The 20,493-nt window shown below is 39.2% G+C and overlaps 10 non-coding genes across 10 annotated transcripts; all 10 read left to right on the top strand.

The window, feature by feature from the left end:
* Positions 1 to 599: 599 nt before the first annotated feature.
* Positions 600 to 672, top strand: TRNAV-CAC (transfer RNA valine (anticodon CAC)). Its single transcript has one exon. It is a non-coding gene; the product is annotated as a tRNA-Val (tRNA).
* A 2,339-nt stretch (positions 673 to 3,011) lies between these two features.
* TRNAP-UGG (transfer RNA proline (anticodon UGG)) lies at positions 3,012 to 3,083 on the top strand. The gene has a single exon. It is a non-coding gene; the product is annotated as a tRNA-Pro (tRNA).
* Positions 3,084 to 5,608: 2,525 nt separating this feature from the next.
* On the top strand, positions 5,609 to 5,680 carry TRNAP-UGG (transfer RNA proline (anticodon UGG)). Its single transcript has one exon. It is a non-coding gene; the product is annotated as a tRNA-Pro (tRNA).
* Positions 5,681 to 8,644: 2,964 nt separating this feature from the next.
* TRNAV-CAC (transfer RNA valine (anticodon CAC)) lies at positions 8,645 to 8,717 on the top strand. The gene has a single exon. It is a non-coding gene; the product is annotated as a tRNA-Val (tRNA).
* Positions 8,718 to 11,364: 2,647 nt separating this feature from the next.
* TRNAP-UGG (transfer RNA proline (anticodon UGG)) lies at positions 11,365 to 11,436 on the top strand. Its single transcript has one exon. It is a non-coding gene; the product is annotated as a tRNA-Pro (tRNA).
* A 300-nt stretch (positions 11,437 to 11,736) lies between these two features.
* On the top strand, positions 11,737 to 11,809 carry TRNAV-CAC (transfer RNA valine (anticodon CAC)). Its single transcript has one exon. It is a non-coding gene; the product is annotated as a tRNA-Val (tRNA).
* Positions 11,810 to 13,948: 2,139 nt separating this feature from the next.
* TRNAP-UGG (transfer RNA proline (anticodon UGG)) lies at positions 13,949 to 14,020 on the top strand. The gene has a single exon. It is a non-coding gene; the product is annotated as a tRNA-Pro (tRNA).
* Positions 14,021 to 14,320: 300 nt separating this feature from the next.
* On the top strand, positions 14,321 to 14,393 carry TRNAV-CAC (transfer RNA valine (anticodon CAC)). Its single transcript has one exon. It is a non-coding gene; the product is annotated as a tRNA-Val (tRNA).
* Positions 14,394 to 17,196: 2,803 nt separating this feature from the next.
* Positions 17,197 to 17,269, top strand: TRNAV-CAC (transfer RNA valine (anticodon CAC)). Its single transcript has one exon. It is a non-coding gene; the product is annotated as a tRNA-Val (tRNA).
* Positions 17,270 to 19,636: 2,367 nt separating this feature from the next.
* TRNAP-UGG (transfer RNA proline (anticodon UGG)) lies at positions 19,637 to 19,708 on the top strand. The gene has a single exon. It is a non-coding gene; the product is annotated as a tRNA-Pro (tRNA).
* Positions 19,709 to 20,493: the final 785 nt, after the last annotated feature.

Raw genomic sequence — 20,493 nt, 5'->3', positions numbered from 1 at the left:
CCACTGCAGAAATAGATAAATAAGTGCTGACTTCCTGTAAGACGTGTCCAATGCTGGGACAAAATAAAAGGGGACACTTATAAATGATAGTGATATCATTTGAGAAAGGGTAAGTTGACACTGAATTTCATGTGTATTCACAGACCAAGCATGAAAAAGTCCCCAGCATGATCTTCATTGCGTGCTTAGAGCTGGTATTAGCTTTTCAGAGGTGCAGGTCTTTCGAAGGCTCGTTGGTCTAGGGGTATGATTCTCGCTTTGGGTGCGAGAGGTACCGGGTTCAAATCCCAGACGAGCCCTTTCATTGGTGCTTTTTTAAAGTAGTATTGAAGTATGCATTTCAAAGCCAATATCAATTTTCTCTTTGCAGTAGTGGATGAATATTTGCTAGAGTCTCATGCTTTTAACCTTGCCCTGCCTGAGCAAATAGGAAACATTTCTCTTTAAGCATTTTGCAAAAATGCTGAACTTGCATGGCATATACAAGCGTTCAGCTAGGGCTGTCTGGGAAGGTTGCATGAAAGAAATCTAAAACCAGAGGCCCTTGGAATAGCCTGTTTTGAGAAGTTTCATCACAGAAGAATCAACTGTAGACATCTGTTTCTGTAGTGTAGTGGTTATCACGTTTGCCTCACACGCGAAAGGTCCCCGGTTCGAAACCGGGCAGAAACAGTTGTTATATTGTCTTGGCTGCAATGTTGAGAGGTGCTGTTTTGCCATGAAATTGTCCAGGCCCTGAAGATGGTTTCATGCAGACTCGTTCCAAGAAAGTGAATTCTCTTAAAAACACTAAAGTAATTGGCATGTGGATGTATCTGTTGATTCACAGACCTCGCTTTGAAAAGAGCCCTGCATTCTGTTCATTGCTCACCTAGAACATGCATTAACTTTGGGAATTGTTGGCACCAACAGGCATCTTAGTTTAGTGGAGTGTTTCTGGTGTTTAAGTGCAGAAGCCCTGGGCTCAATTCCTCGGTGACCCTTCTCAAGGTGATGATACAAATGCATCATCACCTTTACGTTTAATGTCAGAATTGTTTATTTCTATTTGGTGGTGTATGAATGCTTGCAATAGTATGTTGATTTTTTCTAGCCTTGAATGAATAAAAGCAAATCACTCCTCTTTATGTATTTTTCTAATACATTGATATTTGCATCTCCTTTCCTAGCCTGCATTTTTCACTATCTTACAGGCTGTATATAATAAGTATCAATTCAGGGGCCCTTCTTCTACTCAATTCACAACTGTTCTATCCCGGCATTGATAAGCAATCTACATCTGCTTCTGTTGTATATTGGTTATCATGTTTACCTGACGTGTGAAAGCCCCATGTTTGACAGTGCGCATTAATAAAGAGATCAATGATTTTTATTAAAAGTTGTCATGTGTTTTTGTTACCTTGCACCGGCCAAAAAGTGCCGGAAATAACTTCATTTGCAGTCACTTGAAAAGTAGGGATTCTCAAATAAATGGTAAAAGGTTGGAACAAATCTAAAGGAATGCATGGCATATCTATATGTATGTGTACGCAGGTATCCATATATAAAGATAGATAGATAGATAGATAGATAGATAGATAGATAGATAGATAGATAGATAGATAGATAGATAGATAGATAGATAGATAGATAGATAGATAGATAGATAGATGGATGGATGGATGGATGGATGGATGGATGGATGGATGGATGGATGGATGGATGGATGGATGGATGGATGGATGGATGGATGGATAGATAGATAGATAGATAGATAGATAGATAGATAGATAGATAGATAGATAGATAGATAGATAGATAGATAGATAGATAGATAGATAGATAGATAGATAGATAGATAGATAGATAGATAGATAGATAGATAGATAGATAGATAGATAGATAGATAGATAGATATTGGGAGAGAGAGAGCGTTAATATAAACTGAGACTTTATTTTCCATCAAGCTGTCTTTCCTTTCCTTCAGGAGCAGAATGTTCTGATCATCAGCGCTCCAGAATCTAGTGCTTGGTTGGCAAGCATCACACATTGTGATGTGTTAGCTAAGAGTTCCATGTCGTTCAGACTCATATATTCCTCTGTAGTTGTACCTTGGTGATTCAACAAAATGTGGCATCATAAGCAGCATTCTACTGCCATAGACTGGGCAGAAAAAACATTTCGAATTTCACTGAAAAAGAAAAAAAGCATACTTAGGCAGAGCTTTCTGGACAGTAAGGACATTAGAGTAAGTGATGAATAAGCACTGCTTTTGTTAATTTACATAGGCAGAACAGAGACTGCTGGGAAAAGCCTGAAATTAAAGGCACAGAAAATGCCTGCTTCTGGATAGAACACTGAGAAGGGTTGAAAGTTTTTTCTCTGACCCTGGCCACTTATACAAGCAATCCTATGATAGTCAGAAGGACCCACCCTAAAAAGGAAGGGACAGCCATTTGGACCCTTTCCACCTTTTCTATATCTCGCCTGATCGAGCCTGATCGAGCGCTGATTGAGCGGATTAGCACATGTACTTCTCATTTTGGGAAGGTATTGCTTAGCTTGCTACCAGCAGCTCAGTTATGTTATGATGTTAGAGGCTTGCAAGGAATGCTTTAGTCCTGCATTAGGCAGTTTTTATTGCTACTTGCATTCAAGGGAAAGATAATTAGCCAGAATCTGTGACCCAGTTATTCAGCTTGGCATTCCGATTTGCACAAAGGGAATAAGCATTTGAGAAAAAATGCAACATGTGTTTCTTATGTTGTTATGAACAGCTTTTTATTCTTTCTCTTTAGGGTCTAGCCACTGCAGAAATAGATAAATAAGTGCTGACTTCCTGTAAGACGTGTCCAATGCTGGGACAAAATAAAAGGGGACACTTATAAAAGATAGTGATATCATTTGAGAAAGGGTAAGTTGACACTGAATTTCATGTGTATTCACAGACCAAGCATGAAAAAGTCCCCAGCATGATCTTCATTGCGTGCTTAGAGCTGGTATTAGCTTTTCAGAGGTGCGGGCCTTTCGAAGGCTCGTTGGTCTAGGGGTATGATTCTCGCTTTGGGTGCGAGAGGTCCCGGGTTCAAATCCCGGATGAGCCCTTTCATTGGTGCTTTTTTAAAGTAGTATTGAAGTATGCATTTCAAAGCCAATATCAATTTTCTCTTTGCAGTAGTGGATGAATATTTGCTAGAGTCTCATGCTTTTAACCTTGCCCTGCCTGAGCAAATAGGAAAAATTTCTCTTTAAGCATTTTGCAAAAATGCTGAACTTGCATGGCATATACAAGCGTTCAGCTAGGGCTGTCTGGGAAGGTTGCATGAAAGAAATCTAAAACCAGAGGCCCTTGGAATAGCCTGTTTTGAGAAGTTTCATCACAGAAGAATCAACTGTAGACATCTGTTTCTGTAGTGTAGTGGTTATCACGTTCGCCTCACACGCGAAAGGTCCCCGGTATGAAACCGGGCAGAAACAGTTGTTATATTGTCTTGGCTGCAATGTTGAGAGGTGCCGTTTTGCCATGAAATTGTCCAGGCCCTGAAGATGGTTTCATGCAGACTCATTCCAAGAAAGTGAATTCTCTTAAAAACACTAAAGTAATTGGCATGTGGATGTATCTGTTGATTCACAGACCTCGCTTTCATAAGAGCCCTGCATTCTGTTCATTGCTCACCTAGAACATGCATTAACTTTGGGAATTGTTGGCACCAACAGGCATCTTAGTTTAGTGGAGTGTTTCTGGTGTTTAAGTGCAGAAGCCCTGGGCTCAATTCCTCGGTGACCCTTCTCAAGGTGATGATACAAATGCATCGTCACCTTTACGTTTAATGTCAGAATTGTTTATTTCTATTTGGTGGTGTATGAATGCTTGCAATAGTATGTTGATTTTTTCTAGCCTTGAATGAATAAAAGCAAATCACTCCTCTTTATGTATTTTTCTAATACATTGATATTTGCATCTCCTTTCCTAGCCTGCATTTTTCACTATCTTACAGGCTGTATATAATAAGTATCAATTCAGGGGCCCTTCTATTACTCAATTCACAACTATTCTATCCTGGCATTGATAAGCAATCTACATCTGCTTCTGTTGTGTATTGGTTATCATGTTTACCTGACGTGTGAAAGCCCCATGTTTGACAGTGCGCGTTAATAAAGAGACCAATGATTTGTATTAAAAGTTGGCATGTGTTTTTGTTACCTTGCACCGGCCAAAAAGTGCCGGAAATGACTTCATTTGCAGTCACTTGAAAAGTAGGAATTCTCAAATAAATGGTAAGAGGTTGGAACAAATCTAAAGGAATGCATGGCATATCTATATGTATGTGTACGCAGGTATCCATATATAATAGATAGATAGATAGATAGATAGATAGATAGATAGATAGATAGATAGATAGATAGATAGATAGATAGATAGATAGATAGATAGATAGATAGATAGATAGATAGATAGATAGATAGATAGATAGATAGATAGATAGATAGATAGATAGATAGATAGATAGATATTGGGAGAGAGAGAGCGTTAATATAAACTGAGACTTTATTTTCCATCAAGCTGTCTTTCCTTTCCTTCAGGAGCAGAATGTTCTGATCATCAGCGCTCCAGAATCTAGTGCTTGGTTGGCAAGCATCACACATTGTGATGTGTTAGCTAAGAGTTCCATGTCGTTCAGACTCATATATTCCTCTGTAGTTGTACCTTGGTGATTCAACAAAATGTGGCATCATAAGCAGCATTCTACTGCCATAGACTGGGCAGAAAAAACATTTAGAATTTCACTGAAAAAGAAAAAAAGCATACTTAGGCAGAGCTTTCTGGACAGTAAGGACATTAGAGTAAGTGATGAATAAGCACTGCTTTTGTTAATTTACATAGGCAGAACAGAGACTGCTGGGAAAAGCCTGAAATTAAAGGCACAGAAAATGCCTGCTTCTGGATAGAACACTGAGAAGGGTTGAAAGTTTTTTCTCTGACCCTGGCCACTCGTACAAGCAATCCTATGATAGTCAGAAGGACCCACCCTAAAAAGGAAGGGACAGCCATTTGGACCCTTTCCACCTTTTCTATATCTCGCCTGATCGAGCCTGATCGAGCGCTGATTGAGCGGATTAGCACATGTACTTCTCATTTTGGGAAGGTATTGCTTAGCTTGCTACCAGCAGCTCAGTTATGTTATGATGTTAGAGGCTTGCAAGGAATGCTTTAGTCCTGCATTAGGCAGTTTTTATTGCTACTTGCATTCAAGGGAAAGATAATTAGCCAGAATCTGTGGCCCAGTTATTCAGCTTGGCATTCCGATTTGCACAAAGGGAATAAGCATTTGAGAAAAAATGCAACATGTGTTTCTTATGTTGTTATGAACAGCTTTTTATTCTTTCTCTTTAGGGTCTAGCCACTGCAGAAATAGATAAATAAGTGCTGACTTGCTGTAAGACGTGTCCAATGCTGGGACAAAATAAAAGGGGACACTTATAAATGATAGTGATATCATTTGAGAAAGGGTAAGTTGACACTGAATTTCATGTGTATTCACAGACCAAGCATGAAAAAGTCCCCAGCATGATCTTCATTGCGTGCTTAGAGCTGGTATTAGCTTTTCAGAGGTGCGGGCCTTTCGAAGGCTCGTTGGTCTAGGGGTATGATTCTCGCTTTGGGTGCGAGAGGTCCCGGGTTCAAATCCCGGATGAGCCCTTTCATTGGTGCTTTTTTAAAGTAGTATTGAAGTATGCATTTCAAAGCCAATATCAATTTTCTCTTTGCAGTAGTGGATGAATATTTGCTAGAGTCTCATGCTTTTAACCTTGCCCTGCCTGAGCAAATAGGAAACATTTCTCTTTAAGCATTTTGCAAAAATGCTGAACTTGCATGGCATATACAAGCGTTCAGCTAGGGCTGTCTGGGAAGGTTGCATGAAAGAAATCTAAAACCAGAGGCCCTTGGAATAGCCTGTTTTGAGAAGTTTCATCACAGAAGAATCAACTGTAGACATCTGTTTCTGTAGTGTAGTGGTTATCACGTTCGCCTCACACGCGAAAGGTCCCCGGTATGAAACCGGGCAGAAACAGTTGTTATATTGTCTTGGCTGCAATGTTGAGAGGTGCCGTTTTGCCATGAAATTGTCCAGGCCCTGAAGATGGTTTCATGCAGACTCATTCCAAGAAAGTGAATTCTCTTAAAAACACTAAAGTAATTGGCATGTGGATGTATCTGTTGATTCACAGACCTCGCTTTCATAAGAGCCCTGCATTCTGTTCATTGCTCACCTAGAACATGCATTAACTTTGGGAATTGTTGGCACCAACAGGCATCTTAGTTTAGTGGAGTGTTTCTGGTGTTTAAGTGCAGAAGCCCTGGGCTCAATTCCTCGGTGACCCTTCTCAAGGTGATGATACAAATGCATCGTCACCTTTACGTTTAATGTCAGAATTGTTTATTTCTATTTGGTGGTGTATGAATGCTTGCAATAGTATGTTGATTTTTTCTAGCCTTGAATGAATAAAAGCAAATCACTCCTCTTTATGTATTTTTCTAATACATTGATATTTGCATCTCCTTTCCTAGCCTGCATTTTTCACTATCTTACAGGCTGTATATAATAAGTATCAATTCAGGGGCCCTTCTATTACTCAATTCACAACTATTCTATCCTGGCATTGATAAGCAATCTACATCTGCTTCTGTTGTGTATTGGTTATCATGTTTACCTGACGTGTGAAAGCCCCATGTTTGACAGTGCGCGTTAATAAAGAGACCAATGATTTGTATTAAAAGTTGGCATGTGTTTTTGTTACCTTGCACCGGCCAAAAAGTGCCGGAAATGACTTCATTTGCAGTCACTTGAAAAGTAGGAATTCTCAAATAAATGGTAAGAGGTTGGAACAAATCTAAAGGAATGCATGGCATATCTATATGTATGTGTACGCAGGTATCCATATATAAAGATAGATAGATAGATAGATAGATAGATAGATAGATAGATAGATAGATAGATAGATAGCTAGATAGATAGATAGATAGATAGATAGATAGATAGATAGATAGATAGATAGATAGATAGATAGATAGATAGATAGATAGATAGATAGATAGATAGATAGATAGATAGATAGATAGATAGATAGATAGATAGATAGATAGATAGATAGATAGATAGATAGATAGATAGATATTGGGAGAGAGAGAGCGTTAATATAAACTGAGACTTTATTTTCCATCAAGCTGTCTTTCCTTTCCTTCAGGAGCAGAATGTTCTGATCATCAGCGCTCCAGAATCTAGTGCTTGGTTGGCAAGCATCACACATTGTGATGTGTTAGCTAAGAGTTCCATGTCGTTCAGACTCATATATTCCTCTGTAGTTGTACCTTGGTGATTCAACAAAATGTGGCATCATAAGCAGCATTCTACTGCCATAGACTGGGCAGAAAAAACATTTAGAATTTCACTGAAAAAGAAAAAAAGCATACTTAGGCAGAGCTTTCTGGACAGTAAGGACATTAGAGTAAGTGATGAATAAGCACTGCTTTTGTTAATTTACATAGGCAGAACAGAGACTGCTGGGAAAAGCCTGAAATTAAAGGCACAGAAAATGCCTGCTTCTGGATAGAACACTGAGAAGGGTTGAAAGTTTTTTCTCTGACCCTGGCCACTCGTACAAGCAATCCTATGATAGTCAGAAGGACCCACCCTAAAAAGGAAGGGACAGCCATTTGGACCCTTTCCACCTTTTCTATATCTCGCCTGATCGAGCCTGATCGAGCGCTGATTGAGCGGATTAGCACATGTACTTCTCATTTTGGGAAGGTATTGCTTAGCTTGCTACCAGCAGCTCAGTTATGTTATGATGTTAGAGGCTTGCAAGGAATGCTTTAGTCCTGCATTAGGCAGTTTTTATTGCTACTTGCATTCAAGGGAAAGATAATTAGCCAGAATCTGTGGCCCAGTTATTCAGCTTGGCATTCCGATTTGCACAAAGGGAATAAGCATTTGAGAAAAAATGCAACATGTGTTTCTTATGTTGTTATGAACAGCTTTTTATTCTTTCTCTTTAGGGTCTAGCCACTGCAGAAATAGATAAATAAGTGCTGACTTCCTGTAAGACGTGTCCAATGCTGGGACAAAATAAAAGGGGACACTTATAAATGATAGTGATATCATTTGAGAAAGGGTAAGTTGACACTGAATTTCATGTGTATTCACAGACCAAGCATGAAAAAGTCCCCAGCATGATCTTCATTGCGTGCTTAGAGCTGGTATTAGCTTTTCAGAGGTGCGGGTCTTTCGAAGGCTCGTTGGTCTAGGGGTATGATTCTCGCTTTGGGTGCGAGAGGTCCCGGGTTCAAATCCCAGACGAGCCCTTTCATTGGTGCTTTTTTAAAGTAGTATTGAAGTATGCATTTCAAAGCCAATATCAATTTTCTCTTTGCAGTAGTGGATGAATATTTGCTAGAGTCTCATGCTTTTAACCTTGCCCTGCCTGAGCAAATAGGAAACATTTCTCTTTAAGCATTTTGCAAAAATGCTGAACTTGCATGGCATATACAAGCGTTCAGCTAGGGCTGTCTGGGAAGGTTGCATGAAAGAAATCTAAAACCAGAGGCCCTTGGAATAGCCTGTTTTGAGAAGTTTCATCACAGAAGAATCAACTGTAGACATCTGTTTCTGTAGTGTAGTGGTTATCACGTTTGCCTCACACGCGAAAGGTCCCCGGTTCGAAACCGGGCAGAAACAGTTGTTATATTGTCTTGGCTGCAATGTTGAGAGGTGCTGTTTTGCCATGAAATTGTCCAGGCCCTGAAGATGGTTTCATGCAGACTCGTTCCAAGAAAGTGAATTCTCTTAAAAACACTAAAGTAATTGGCATGTGGATGTATCTGTTGATTCACAGACCTCGCTTTGAAAAGAGCCCTGCATTCTGTTCATTGCTCACCTAGAACATGCATTAACTTTGGGAATTGTTGGCACCAACAGGCATCTTAGTTTAGTGGAGTGTTTCTGGTGTTTAAGTGCAGAAGCCCTGGGCTCAATTCCTCGGTGACCCTTCTCAAGGTGATGATACAAATGCATCATCACCTTTACGTTTAATGTCAGAATTGTTTATTTCTATTTGGTGGTGTATGAATGCTTGCAATAGTATGTTGATTTTTTCTAGCCTTGAATGAATAAAAGCAAATCACTCCTCTTTATGTATTTTTCTAATACATTGATATTTGCATCTCCTTTCCTAGCCTGCATTTTTCACTATCTTACAGGCTGTATATAATAAGTATCAATTCAGGGGCCCTTCTTCTACTCAATTCACAACTGTTCTATCCCGGCATTGATAAGCAATCTACATCTGCTTCTGTTGTATATTGGTTATCATGTTTACCTGACGTGTGAAAGCCCCATGTTTGACAGTGCGCATTAATAAAGAGACCAATGATTTTTATTAAAAGTTGTCATGTGTTTTTGTTACCTTGCACCGGCCAAAAAGTGCCGGAAATAACTTCATTTGCAGTCACTTGAAAAGTAGGGATTCTCAAATAAATGGTAAAAGATTGGAACAAATCTAAAGGAATGCATGGCATATCTATATGTATGTGTACGCAGGTATCCATATATAAAGATAGATAGATAGATAGATAGATAGATAGATAGATAGATAGATAGATAGATAGATAGATAGATAGATAGATAGATAGATAGATAGATAGATAGATAGATAGATAGATAGATAGATAGATAGATAGATAGATAGATAGATAGATAGATAGATAGCTAGATAGATAGATAGATAGATGGATGGATGGATGGATGGATGGATGGATGGATGGATGGATGGATGGATGGATGGATGGATGGATGGATGGATAGATAGATAGATAGATAGATAGATAGATAGATAGATAGATAGATAGATAGATAGATAGATAGATAGATAGATAGATAGATAGATAGATAGATAGATAGATAGATAGATAGATAGCTAGATAGATAGATAGATAGCTAGATAGATAGATAGATAGATAGATAGATAGATGGATGGATGGATGGATGGATGGATGGATGGATGGATGGATGGATGGATGGATGGATGGATAGATAGATAGATAGATAGATAGATAGATAGATAGATAGATAGATAGATAGATAGATAGATAGATAGATAGATAGATAGATAGATAGATAGATAGATAGATAGATAGATAGATAGATAGATAGATAGATAGATAGATAGATAGATAGATAGATAGATAGATAGATAGATAGATAGATAGATATTGGGAGAGAGAGAGCGTTAATATAAACTGAGACTTTATTTTCCATCAAGCTGTCTTTCCTTTCCTTCAGGAGCAGAATGTTCTGATCATCAGCGCTCCAGAATCTAGTGCTTGGTTGGCAAGCATCACACATTGTGATGTGTTAGCTAAGAGTTCCATGTCGTTCAGACTCATATATTCCTCTGTAGTTGTACCTTGGTGATTCAACAAAATGTGGCATCATAAGCAGCATTCTACTGCCATAGACTGGGCAGAAAAAACATTTAGAATTTCACTGAAAAAGAAAAAAAGCATACTTAGGCAGAGCTTTCTGGACAGTAAGGACATTAGAGTAAGTGATGAATAAGCACTGCTTTTGTTAATTTACATAGGCAGAACAGAGACTGCTGGGAAAAGCCTGAAATTAAAGGCACAGAAAATGCCTGCTTCTGGATAGAACACTGAGAAGGGTTGAAAGTTTTTTCTCTGACCCTGGCCACTTATACAAGCAATCCTATGATAGTCAGAAGGACCCACCCTAAAAAGGAAGGGACAGCCATTTGGACCCTTTCCACCTTTTCTATATCTCGCCTGATCGAGCCTGATCGAGCGCTGATTGAGCGGATTAGCACATGTACTTCTCATTTTGGGAAGGTATTGCTTAGCTTGCTACCAGCAGCTCAGTTATGTTATGATGTTAGAGGCTTGCAAGGAATGCTTTAGTCCTGCATTAGGCAGTTTTTATTGCTACTTGCATTCAAGGGAAAGATAATTAGCCAGAATCTGTGACCCAGTTATTCAGCTTGGCATTCCGATTTGCACAAAGGGAATAAGCATTTGAGAAAAAATGCAACATGTGTTTCTTATGTTGTTATGAACAGCTTTTTATTCTTTCTCTTTAGGGTCTAGCCACTGCAGAAATAGATAAATAAGTGCTGACTTCCTGTAAGACGTGTCCAATGCTGGGACAAAATAAAAGGGGACACTTATAAATGATAGTGATATCATTTGAGAAAGGGTAAGTTGACACTGAATTTCATGTGTATTCACAGACCAAGCATGAAAAAGTCCCCAGCATGATCTTCATTGCGTGCTTAGAGCTGGTATTAGCTTTTCAGAGGTGCAGGCCTTTCGAAGGCTCGTTGGTCTAGGGGTATGATTCTCGCTTTGGGTGCGAGAGGTCCCGGGTTCAAATCCCGGACGAGCCCTTTCATTGGTGCTTTTTTAAAGTAGTATTGAAGTATGCATTTCAAAGCCAATATCAATTTTCTCTTTGCAGTAGTGGATGAATATTTGCTAGAGTCTCATGCTTTTAACCTTGCCCTGCCTGAGCAAATAGGAAACATTTCTCTTTAAGCATTTTGCAAAAATGCTGAACTTGCATGGCATATACAAGCGTTCAGCTAGGGCTGTCTGGGAAGGTTGCATGAAAGAAATCTAAAACCAGAGGCCCTTGGAATAGCCTGTTTTGAGAAGTTTCATCACAGAAGAATCAACTGTAGACATCTGTTTCTGTAGTGTAGTGGTTATCACGTTTGCCTCACACGCGAAAGGTCCCCGGTTCGAAACCGGGCAGAAACAGTTGTTATATTGTCTTGGCTGCAATGTTGAGAGGTGCCGTTTTGCCATGAAATTGTCCAGGCCCTGAAGATGGTTTCATGCAGACTCGTTCCAAGAAAGTGAATTCTCTTAAAAACACTAAAGTAATTGGCATGTGGATGTATCTGTTGATTCACAGACCTCGCTTTGAAAAGAGCCCTGCATTCTGTTCATTGCTCACCTAGAACATGCATTAACTTTGGGAATTGTTGGCACCAACAGGCATCTTAGTTTAGTGGAGTGTTTCTGGTGTTTAAGTGCAGAAGCCCTGGGCTCAATTCCTCGGTGACCCTTCTCAAGGTGATGATACAAATGCATCGTCACCTTTACGTTTAATGTCAGAATTGTTTATTTCTATTTGGTGGTGTATGAATGCTTGCAATAGTATGTTGATTTTTTCTAGCCTTGAATGAATAAAAGCAAATCACTCCTCTTTATGTATTTTTCTAATACATTGATATTTGCATCTCCTTTCCTAGCCTGCATTTTTCACTATCTTACAGGCTGTATATAATAAGTATCAATTCAGGGGCCCTTCTTCTACTCAATTCACAACTGTTCTATCCCGGCATTGATAAGCAATCTACATCTGCTTCTGTTGTATATTGGTTATCATGTTTACCTGACGTGTGAAAGCCCCATGTTTGACAGTGCGCGTTAATAAAGAGACCAATGATTTTTATTAAAAGTTGTCATGTGTTTTTGTTACCTTGCACCGGCCAAAAAGTGCCGGAAATGACTTCATTTGCAGTCACTTGAAAAGTAGGGATTCTCAAATAAATGGTAAGAGGTTGGAACAAATCTAAAGGAATGCATGGCATATCTATATGTATGTGTACGCAGGTATCCATATATAAAGATAGATAGATAGATAGATAGATAGATAGATAGATAGATAGATAGATAGATAGATAGATAGATAGATAGATAGATAGATAGATAGATAGATAGATAGATAGATAGATAGATAGATAGATAGATAGATAGATAGATAGATAGATAGATATTGGGAGAGAGAGAGCGTTAATATAAACTGAGACTTTATTTTCCATCAAGCTGTCTTTCCTTTCCTTCAGGAGCAGAATGTTCTGATCATCAGCGCTCCAGAATCTAGTGCTTGGTTGGCAAGCATCACACATTGTGATGTGTTAGCTAAGAGTTCCATGTCGTTCAGACTCATATATTCCTCTGTAGTTGTACCTTGGTGATTCAACAAAATGTGGCATCATAAGCAGCATTCTACTGCCATAGACTGGGCAGAAAAAACATTTAGAATTTCACTGAAAAAGAAAAAAAGCATACTTAGGCAGAGCTTTCTGGACAGTAAGGACATTAGAGTAAGTGATGAATAAGCACTGCTTTTGTTAATTTACATAGGCAGAACAGAGACTGCTGGGAAAAGCCTGAAATTAAAGGCACAGAAAATGCCTGCTTCTGGATAGAACACTGAGAAGGGTTGAAAGTTTTTTCTCTGACCCTGGCCACTTATACAAGCAATCCTATGATAGTCAGAAGGACCCACCCTAAAAAGGAAGGGACAGCCATTTGGACCCTTTCCACCTTTTCTATATCTCGCCTGATCGAGCCTGATCGAGCGCTGATTGAGCGGATTAGCACATGTACTTCTCATTTTGGGAAGGTATTGCTTAGCTTGCTACCAGCAGCTCAGTTATGTTATGATGTTAGAGGCTTGCAAGGAATGCTTTAGTCCTGCATTAGGCAGTTTTTATTGCTACTTGCATTCAAGGGAAAGATAATTAGCCAGAATCTGTGACCCAGTTATTCAGCTTGGCATTCCGATTTGCACAAAGGGAATAAGCATTTGAGAAAAAATGCAACATGTGTTTCTTATGTTGTTATGAACAGCTTTTTATTCTTTCTCTTTAGGGTCTAGCCACTGCAGAAATAGATAAATAAGTGCTGACTTCCTGTAAGACGTGTCCAATGCTGGGACAAAATAAAAGGGGACACTTATAAATGATAGTGATATCATTTGAGAAAGGGTAAGTTGACACTGAATTTCATGTGTATTCACAGACCAAGCATGAAAAAGTCCCCAGCATGATCTTCATTGCGTGCTTAGAGCTGGTATTAGCTTTTCAGAGGTGCAGGCCTTTCGAAGGCTCGTTGGTCTAGGGGTATGATTCTCGCTTTGGGTGCGAGAGGTCCCGGGTTCAAATCCCGGACGAGCCCTTTCATTGGTGCTTTTTTAAAGTAGTATTGAAGTATGCATTTCAAAGCCAATATCAATTTTCTCTTTGCAGTAGTGGATGAATATTTGCTAGAGTCTCATGCTTTTAACCTTGCCCTGCCTGAGCAAATAGGAAACATTTCTCTTTAAGCATTTTGCAAAAATGCTGAACTTGCATGGCATATACAAGCGTTCAGCTAGGGCTGTCTGGGAAGGTTGCATGAAAGAAATCTAAAACCAGAGGCCCTTGGAATAGCCTGTTTTGAGAAGTTTCATCACAGAAGAATCAACTGTAGACATCTGTTTCTGTAGTGTAGTGGTTATCACGTTTGCCTCACACGCGAAAGGTCCCCGGTTCGAAACCGGGCAGAAACAGTTGTTATATTGTCTTGGCTGCAATGTTGAGAGGTGCCGTTTTGCCATGAAATTGTCCAGGCCCTGAAGATGGTTTCATGCAGACTCGTTCCAAGAAAGTGAATTCTCTTAAAAACACTAAAGTAATTGGCATGTGGATGTATCTGTTGATTCACAGACCTCGCTTTGAAAAGAGCCCTGCATTCTGTTCATTGCTCACCTAGAACATGCATTAACTTTGGGAATTGTTGGCACCAACAGGCATCTTAGTTTAGTGGAGTGTTTCTGGTGTTTAAGTGCAGAAGCCCTGGGCTCAATTCCTCGGTGACCCTTCTCAAGGTGATGATACAAATGCATCGTCACCTTTACGTTTAATGTCAGAATTGTTTATTTCTATTTGGTGGTGTATGAATGCTTGCAATAGTATGTTGATTTTTTCTAGCCTTGAATGAATAAAAGCAAATCACTCCTCTTTATGTATTTTTCTAATACATTGATATTTGCATCTCCTTTCCTAGCCTGCATTTTTCACTATCTTACAGGCTGTATATAATAAGTATCAATTCAGGGGCCCTTCTTCTACTCAATTCACAACTGTTCTATCCCGGCATTGATAAGCAATCTACATCTGCTTCTGTTGTATATTGGTTATCATGTTTACCTGACGTGTGAAAGCCCCATGTTTGACAGTGCGCGTTAATAAAGAGACCAATGATTTTTATTAAAAGTTGTCATGTGTTTTTGTTACCTTGCACCGGCCAAAAAGTGCCGGAAATGACTTCATTTGCAGTCACTTGAAAAGTAGGGATTCTCAAATAAATGGTAAGAGGTTGGAACAAATCTAAAGGAATGCATGGCATATCTATATGTATGTGTACGCAGGTATCCATATATAAAGATAGATAGATAGATAGATAGATAGATAGATAGATAGATAGATAGATAGATAGATAGATAGATAGATAGATAGATAGATAGATAGATAGATAGATAGATAGATAGATAGATAGATAGATAGATAGATAGATAGATAGATAGATAGATAGATAGATAGATAGATAGATAGATAGATAGATAGATAGATAGATAGATAGATAGATAGATAGATAGATAGATAGATAGATAGATAGATAGATAGATAGATGGATGGATGGATGGATGGATGGATGGATGGATGGATGGATGGATGGATAGATAGATAGATAGATAGATAGATAGATAGATAGATAGATAGATAGATAGATAGATAGATAGATAGATAGATAGATAGATAGATAGATAGATAGATAGATAGATAGATAGATAGATAGATAGATAGATAGATAGATAGATAGATATTGGGAGAGAGAGAGCGTTAATATAAACTGAGACTTTATTTTCCATCAAGCTGTCTTTCCTTTCCTTCAGGAGCAGAATGTTCTGATCATCAGCGCTCCAGAATCTAGTGCTTGGTTGGCAAGCATCACACATTGTGATGTGTTAGCTAAGAGTTCCATGTCGTTCAGACTCATATATTCCTCTGTAGTTGTACCTTGGTGATTCAACAAAATGTGGCATCATAAGCAGCATTCTACTGCCATAGACTGGGCAGAAAAAACATTTAGAATTTCACTGAAAAAGAAAAAAAGCATACTTAGGCAGAGCTTTCTGGACAGTAAGGACATTAGAGTAAGTGATGAATAAGCACTGCTTTTGTTAATTTACATAGGCAGAACAGAGACTGCTGGGAAAAGCCTGAAATTAAAGGCACAGAAAATGCCTGCTTCTGGATAGAACACTGAGAAGGGTTGAAAGTTTTTTCTCTGACCCTGGCCACTTATACAAGCAATCCTATGATAGTCAGAAGGACCCACCCTAAAAAGGAAGGGACAGCCATTTGGACCCTTTCCACCTTTTCTATATCTCGCCTGATCGAGCCTGATCGAGCGCTGATTGAGCGGATTAGCACATGTACTTCTCATTTTGGGAAGGTATTGCTTAGCTTGCTACCAGCAGCTCAGTTATGTTATGATGTTAGAGGCTTGCAAGGAATGCTTTAGTCCTGCATTAGGCAGTTTTTATTGCTACTTGCATTCAAGGGAAAGATAATTAGCCAGAATCTGTGGCCCAGTTATTCAGCTTGGCATTCCGATTTGCACAAAGGGAATAAGCATTTGAGAAAAAATGCAACATGTGTTTCTTATGTTGTTATGAACAGCTTTTTATTCTTTCTCTTTAGGGTCTAGCCACTGCAGAAATAGATAAATAAGTGCTGACTTCCTGTAAGACGTGTCCAATGCTGGGACAAAATAAAAGGGGACACTTATAAATGATAGTGATATCATTTGAGAAAGGGTAAGTTGACACTGAATTTCATGTGTATTCACAGACCAAGCATGAAAAAGTCCCCAGCATGATCTTCATTGCGTGCTTAGAGCTGGTATTAGCTTTTCAGAGGTGCAGGTCTTTCGAAGGCTCGTTGGTCTAGGGGTATGATTCTCGCTTTGGGTGCGAGAGGTACCGGGTTCAAATCCCAGACGAGCCCTTTCATTGGTGCTTTTTTAAAGTAGTATTGAAGTATGCATTTCAAAGCCAATATCAATTTTCTCTTTGCAGTAGTGGATGAATATTTGCTAGAGTCTCATGCTTTTAACCTTGCCCTGCCTGAGCAAATAGGAAACATTTCTCTTTAAGCATTTTGCAAAAATGCTGAACTTGCATGGCATATACAAGCGTTCAGCTAGGGCTGTCTGGGAAGGTTGCATGAAAGAAATCTAAAACCAGAGGCCCTTGGAATAGCCTGTTTTGAGAAGTTTCATCACAGAAGAATCAACTGTAGACATCTGTTTCTGTAGTGTAGTGGTTATCACGTTTGCCTCACACGCGAAAGGTCCCCGGTTCGAAACCGGGCAGAAACAGTTGTTATATTGTCTTGGCTGCAATGTTGAGAGGTGCTGTTTTGCCATGAAATTGTCCAGGCCCTGAAGATGGTTTCATGCAGACTCGTTCCAAGAAAGTGAATTCTCTTAAAAACACTAAAGTAATTGGCATGTGGATGTATCTGTTGATTCACAGACCTCGCTTTGAAAAGAGCCCTGCATTCTGTTCATTGCTCACCTAGAACATGCATTAACTTTGGGAATTGTTGGCACCAACAGGCATCTTAGTTTAGTGGAGTGTTTCTGGTGTTTAAGTGCAGAAGCCCTGGGCTCAATTCCTCGGTGACCCTTCTCAAGGTGATGATACAAATGCATCATCACCTTTACGTTTAATGTCAGAATTGTTTATTTCTATTTGGTGGTGTATGAATGCTTGCAATAGTATGTTGATTTTTTCTAGCCTTGAATGAATAAAAGCAAATCACTCCTCTTTATGTATTTTTCTAATACATTGATATTTGCATCTCCTTTCCTAGCCTGCATTTTTCACTATCTTACAGGCTGTATATAATAAGTATCAATTCAGGGGCCCTTCTTCTACTCAATTCACAACTGTTCTATCCCGGCATTGATAAGCAATCTACATCTGCTTCTGTTGTATATTGGTTATCATGTTTACCTGACGTGTGAAAGCCCCATGTTTGACAGTGCGCATTAATAAAGAGATCAATGATTTTTATTAAAAGTTGTCATGTGTTTTTGTTACCTTGCACCGGCCAAAAAGTGCCGGAAATAACTTCATTTGCAGTCACTTGAAAAGTAGGGATTCTCAAATAAATGGTAAAAGGTTGGAACAAATCTAAAGGAATGCATGGCATATCTATATGTATGTGTACGCAGGTATCCATATATAAAGATAGATAGATAGATAGATAGATAGATAGATAGATAGATAGATAGATAGATAGATAGATAGATAGATAGATAGATAGATAGATAGATAGATAGATAGATAGATAGATAGATGGATGGATGGATGGATGGATGGATGGATGGATGGATGGATGGATGGATGGATGGATGGATGGATGGATGGATGGATGGATGGATAGATAGATAGATAGATAGATAGATAGATAGATAGATAGATAGATAGATAGATAGATAGATAGATAGATAGATAGATAGATAGATAGATAGATAGATAGATAGATAGATAGATAGATAGATAGATAGATAGATAGATAGATAGATAGATAGATAGATAGATAGATAGATAGATAGATAGATATTGGGAGAGAGAGAGCGTTAATATAAACTGAGACTTTATTTTCCATCAAGCTGTCTTTCCTTTCCTTCAGGAGCAGAATGTTCTGATCATCAGCGCTCCAGAATCTAGTGCTTGGTTGGCAAGCATCACACATTGTGATGTGTTAGCTAAGAGTTCCATGTCGTTCAGACTCATATATTCCTCTGTAGTTGTACCTTGGTGATTCAACAAAATGTGGCATCATAAGCAGCATTCTACTGCCATAGACTGGGCAGAAAAAACATTTCGAATTTCACTGAAAAAGAAAAAAAGCATACTTAGGCAGAGCTTTCTGGACAGTAAGGACATTAGAGTAAGTGATGAATAAGCACTGCTTTTGTTAATTTACATAGGCAGAACAGAGACTGCTGGGAAAAGCCTGAAATTAAAGGCACAGAAAATGCCTGCTTCTGGATAGAACACTGAGAAGGGTTGAAAGTTTTTTCTCTGACCCTGGCCACTTATACAAGCAATCCTATGATAGTCAGAAGGACCCACCCTAAAAAGGAAGGGACAGCCATTTGGACCCTTTCCACCTTTTCTATATCTCGCCTGATCGAGCCTGATCGAGCGCTGATTGAGCGGATTAGCACATGTACTTCTCATTTTGGGAAGGTATTGCTTAGCTTGCTACCAGCAGCTCAGTTATGTTATGATGTTAGAGGCTTGCAAGGAATGCTTTAGTCCTGCATTAGGCAGTTTTTATTGCTACTTGCATTCAAGGGAAAGATAATTAGCCAGAATCTGTGACCCAGTTATTCAGCTTGGCATTCCGATTTGCACAAAGGGAATAAGCATTTGAGAAAAAATGCAACATGTGTTTCTTATGTTGTTATGAACAGCTTTTTATTCTTTCTCTTTAGGGTCTAGCCACTGCAGAAATAGATAAATAAGTGCTGACTTCCTGTAAGACGTGTCCAATGCTGGGACAAAATAAAAGGGGACACTTATAAAAGATAGTGATATCATTTGAGAAAGGGTAAGTTGACACTGAATTTCATGTGTATTCACAGACCAAGCATGAAAAAGTCCCCAGCATGATCTTCATTGCGTGCTTAGAGCTGGTATTAGCTTTTCAGAGGTGCGGGCCTTTCGAAGGCTCGTTGGTCTAGGGGTATGATTCTCGCTTTGGGTGCGAGAGGTCCCGGGTTCAAATCCCGGATGAGCCCTTTCATTGGTGCTTTTTTAAAGTAGTATTGAAGTATGCATTTCAAAGCCAATATCAATTTTCTCTTTGCAGTAGTGGATGAATATTTGCTAGAGTCTCATGCTTTTAACCTTGCCCTGCCTGAGCAAATAGGAAAAATTTCTCTTTAAGCATTTTGCAAAAATGCTGAACTTGCATGGCATATACAAGCGTTCAGCTAGGGCTGTCTGGGAAGGTTGCATGAAAGAAATCTAAAACCAGAGGCCCTTGGAATAGCCTGTTTTGAGAAGTTTCATCACAGAAGAATCAACTGTAGACATCTGTTTCTGTAGTGTAGTGGTTATCACGTTCGCCTCACACGCGAAAGGTCCCCGGTATGAAACCGGGCAGAAACAGTTGTTATATTGTCTTGGCTGCAATGTTGAGAGGTGCCGTTTTGCCATGAAATTGTCCAGGCCCTGAAGATGGTTTCATGCAGACTCATTCCAAGAAAGTGAATTCTCTTAAAAACACTAAAGTAATTGGCATGTGGATGTATCTGTTGATTCACAGACCTCGCTTTCATAAGAGCCCTGCATTCTGTTCATTGCTCACCTAGAACATGCATTAACTTTGGGAATTGTTGGCACCAACAGGCATCTTAGTTTAGTGGAGTGTTTCTGGTGTTTAAGTGCAGAAGCCCTGGGCTCAATTCCTCGGTGACCCTTCTCAAGGTGATGATACAAATGCATCGTCACCTTTACGTTTAATGTCAGAATTGTTTATTTCTATTTGGTGGTGTATGAATGCTTGCAATAGTATGTTGAT

The sequence above is a fragment of the Lissotriton vulgaris genome, chromosome 8 (assembly GCF_964263255.1).
Source record: "Lissotriton vulgaris chromosome 8, aLisVul1.2, whole genome shotgun sequence".
In the NCBI taxonomy this organism is placed as follows: Eukaryota; Metazoa; Chordata; class Amphibia; order Caudata; family Salamandridae; genus Lissotriton; species Lissotriton vulgaris.
Note: the sequence above shows the minus strand (reverse complement) of the source record. Positions and strands in the feature narration are given on the sequence as shown.